The sequence below is a fragment of the Glossina fuscipes genome, unplaced genomic scaffold (genome assembly GCF_014805625.2).
Source record: "Glossina fuscipes isolate IAEA_lab_2018 unplaced genomic scaffold, Yale_Gfus_2 263, whole genome shotgun sequence".
NCBI classification, from domain to species: Eukaryota; Metazoa; Arthropoda; class Insecta; order Diptera; family Glossinidae; genus Glossina; species Glossina fuscipes.
In genome coordinates this window covers 346,702-351,546 of record NW_023998606.1, presented here as the reverse complement: position 1 = coordinate 351,546, position 4,845 = coordinate 346,702, and positions in this window count along the sequence as shown.

The following is a 4,845-nucleotide window of genomic DNA, read 5'->3' as shown; positions in this document are numbered from 1 at the left end:
GCTCCGGCGTGGATCTGTTGGGCAGGGCGGCAATAAAAGGGGGGGGGGGGGGTCTTGAGCGGTACGCCCACCAGATCGTGCATTTAAAACACGATAGGGGTCGACTGTTCAGGAGTGGAGAGAAGTCATTTGCTGTGGGGTCCATGAAAAGTAGTCGGGGGGGAAACGGAACCTCATGTGCACACCCACGCCGTGTTTCAGCTACAGCACGGGAGTTAAGAAAAAAAAACAAGTCCCAAAAGGATTTTCCCAATTTATAACCTTTGTTATTATTAATATATTTATCTATAACTTTTTATAAGTAATATCTGTTTCTATAACCTTTCTTATTATTAATACATTTATTTGTAACCTTATTATAAGTAATATCTTTTTATTAACGAGCTGTAATGCTAGCACTGCCCTAGGAGGGCCAAGATTTCGTTTGTGTTCGGTCCTGAACAACAATAGAAGAAGAAAAAAAATAAAATCCTTGGCGTATAGAGCATTGCTGGCATCCCCATTCAAAGTGTACACCCCATACGAGGGTTATATATACATATACAAAAAAAAAAGAAACCCAGAAGATACGATATAAATTTATACAAAGATAAATAACAATATACACAAACTTTTATATATAGTAAGAGAACATAGCTCTGAAAAGAAAAAAATAATTGTAATTGAAATTTAAAGATTTGAAAATCTATGTGCGTCAAGTCACTCATATACATGTAAAGACAAAAAGAGAGAAAAAAATATTCTTAAGCATTGATTGAAAACGAAAAGATATAAAAGAAGAAAGAAACATTTGCGCAATAGAGTAAGCATACAGAAAAATTTCTAACGACGAGTGCTATAGCCGCTTTGCTTGTTTTGATTCTTTCTCGTCTTGGTGGTCGGTTTGACCACATTAATTGCTTCTTTGTTTCTATTGATTGTTCTGCTTCTGTGTCTTTGGTCGATTGTGCTAAGTTACGACTACGAGATCGGTTTGTTAAGTCAAGAAAGGGGGGTAGATTGGTAGTTTTTCTTCGAATTTTTTGCCTAGTCCTTGCGGTTCTAGGGTATCGTCTTCGGGGAGTTTTTCAAAGGTTTACGGTTTTACCTGTTGTACGATAGCAGTAGGGCTAGAAAACGTAGCAATCGGGGGGGTCTAACCTGGTATGAACCCAAGCTTCAATCCAGCCCACGCTTCGCAAACGGTAGACGAGTCCCTGGCGACACGGTTGAATCCGGTATTCCAGCGATTCCAGTTCGGAGGAAACTACACCACATTAGAGTATTCTGCAGATAGCAGCGCAGCATCACTTTTTAACAGCCTCAGCAGAAAGCTGAACCACCTTTTTAAAATGTCAGACGACGAGACGCCAAACATCACTCACAACGCCAGTGGCAACATCGCGGTTAATGGTCGCAGCGGTCACCGCCAGCCAGGCCCAGCAGGAGAAACAGCTAGCTCGGATCTAGACCTAGCAAGCATGCTGAAGCAACAACATGAAATGCTCCTAAGCTGTATCCAAGAAATTAGCCACCTAAAGCAAGAGAAGTCCGCAGTAACGCAGCGAACCCAACTACGAGACAGCGAAGGGACACAAAATTTTATAATAGCAGCATCGACTTCAACACCACAACAGCAGACTCTGATTACGAATTGATTAGAGAAATCATGGAGCGGAAGCAGCAGAACGCCGAGACCTTCGAGGACTATTACGCGGAGATACACGACCTAACATTCCGCCTACGCAGAAAGATCCCTGAGGCAGAAATGATCAAAATAATGAAGTCCAACGTTAAGCCCAATCTGGCCGCACTGATTTTCGCCACCAAAGTAGAAAGCATTGGCGAGTTCAAAGCCGAATGCAAGAGGGCAGAAAAGCTGTTGAGAGAAAGTAGAAGCAGGCCGAAACACGTAAGCGAGATCGGACAGGAAGGTGAAAATGGTGACGGAGTGCATCGCGAAGCAGTTGAAGCCCTAGCGCCGCGGCATAGCCCAAGCAGCGACAGGCAACGCGGAAACGGCGGGGCTGTGAAATACGACAAAAGATGGGTTAGCACAGGCAATGCAAGTAAGCCTCCGAACGAGCGGCACCACATGCAACCAGCAACATCACGTGCAGGCCAGCCGAAGCAAGAGGCAACAGCAGCAGTAGTAACACCCCAGCACCATACCACCACACCAGCACCAGCGATCGCAGTGAGGACAGCACAGAGCATTGCTTTCTGCCAGTCACCGTTCCATCTGATGATATGCTATGTGTGCGGGATGCCGGGAGATTATTTTCTAAAAAATCCAGCGGAAGGCACCAGAGAAAATCGCTGCGGGTGTCCCTTCCACAACATGGCCTGTTTCGCATGCGGCTAAAATGAGAGCTACGGCGCTTTACCCGCATCGGAAAACACCAGGCTGGCGAGGCAAGCCGGGAACCCCTGCCAGACGAAACAGCAGCAGCAATAACAGCAACAACAACATCAGCAGCAACAATAACAGCAGCAACAACAATGACAACAACATCAACAACAACAGCAATAACATCAACAACAACATCAGCAACAACAACACCAATAATAACCACAAGAACAACACCAACCTCAGCAGTGACAATATTAACGCGAGCAGCAACAGGCGCAACGATAACACCAGCAACGGATCAAGACATCACCGAGTACAGAAGCTTAGCACAGAGGATCGCGGACCACCAGCAGAAGCGACACGAGATATTTAGCGCAGAGATTTTTAGAAGGCGAGCGCTCACGAGAAAACATAGAAAGATTCTGATCTTACGCCAAAGGAGGAAGGCGTACAGGAGGTTTCAGTAAGAGGAGATCTCAGCGATTGTTTCCCTAGAGCACGATGACAGGATGTTTGCTCGGACCAAGGTCGACAACACCGAAGTAACCGCTCTTCTGGACACAAGAGCCAGCGTTAGTTGTTGTGGGGCAGGAGCAACGAGATTCCTTGAGAATCGAAGACATCGAGTCATTAAGCTGCGAAATCGACACGTCAAAACAGCAGACGGAAAGAAGACATCAGTAACGGGACTCATTACCTTACCCGTCGAGTGGGAAGGCGAAACTAAGAGTATCGAATTCTATATAGTACCAGAGTTGCAGCAGCAATTTTATTTCGGCATCGACTTCTGGAAGGCTTTTGGGTTATCTGTCGCCACCAAAGCAGACACTATTAATTCTCCGAGTAAATGCCAAGTTTTAGACGCCATAAGCCAAGGAAACGATAACTCCAAGAGCTACCGAAACTCATCACTTCAACTGACTGATGTAAAGCTCTAGGTGAAGGTAAGGAAACATTTCCACACAACACACGCGAAAAGTTCAGCGGATCTATTGAAATCACCTCGTCAACCTCACCTTTACGTAATCGGCGTCAACAAAAGCAGCAGATCCAGCTCCACAACGCTGAAACGACAATAGCAGTAATAAGTCACCGTAACCAGCTATTGCCTTTTTCGACAGCTATTAGCGACATTGCTAGTCATGATAATCAAAACGAACTGGCGAAACGCACACGCATCAACAAAATTTTAAGTAGTCGACATAGTACACGGAGATCTTCAAGGCCTCATCCACCTGCAACTACTGTAACACCAAATCAACATCTTCATCAATCACAGAAACGGCAGCAACGTGAACACTCGACACCAAATCATCATCCCCATCAGCACCTTTGCCATAGCGTGCAAGACCAGCAACAATTGCTTTCAACCAAACAACCTGCTGGCAACAGTACTACAGGCAGTAATTTCGGCACATATGCCACCGTAACTGCAACAGCTCAGCATAGTAAATGTTGTTTTCAGCCTGCTCCGCAAGCGTACATAAACCAGATTCCAGCAAATCTAGCATCAAGCGGCCGCTCAACGATGATAGGCAGTGAATTCAAATTCTCTACCAACACGGGTGGTGGAAGTAATAATGATGGCAGCAGTAGTCGAACACCTTTCGACTTGGCCACGGAAGCGTTAAGAGGTTCACGACCCATAGATCGCGAAAGGTTGCTAAACTTGTTGCAAAGAATCGCAAATGAAAATCAACAATATCGGATGCAAAATCAACTACTCAAAGGGTTGCCCGACTTACGGAATGAACAGATTAGACAGCTTAGTCACAAGGTGCAAGTTCGATGACACCAGCTAGAAGACAGGGCGGAAGCTAGGAGTATAACAAGCCAAAGATATTCTGTCATGGTCTTAGCCCCTTTCGGCCGGTAGAGCATATAAATATATATATATATATTTATTTTTTTTTTGACCTGGGGTTTGGCTCTCGGAGCCTCCTGACAAAGAAAAATAAAAATAAACTAAAAGAACGAAAAGGTTCGGTCGGCAGCTCGCGCTTAGCCACTCATTGGGAACAACAAAATTAAATAGCCTAAAAGTAACTTACAGTACAAGCATCGGCGTCGGTGCAGTGTCGGCCGCGGTAGCTGCTACATCGGCAATCTTCAACTCCAGGACGCAGGATGTTCCGGCTCACTTCTTAAAAGTGTCTGACGTTCTTCTGGCGCTAGATGTATGCCTAGAGCCAGAGCACCCGTTGTAGCACTCAAAACAGTTATTGTAGCGGTACTTAAGAACACTTGCTATTTTTTTAATGCGTTGCTTTCCTTTCTGCTTTGGTTTTAACCTTTTAAACAATTTGCTCTTCTGATCAGTGGAACTATTGTTTGTAGTATGTGCTAGTATAGTAACAATAGAAGACGTTTTATAATTTGAAGGATATTTAAAAAGTGTCCTTTTTTTTTTCGTTTCGGTTTTAAAATAATTTGTTGTTTATGGTTGCGGCATCGTTGTTTTTGTTGTAGTTTCAAAAATTTTTTATAAATTTTTTTCCCTCTTGTTTTTTTTT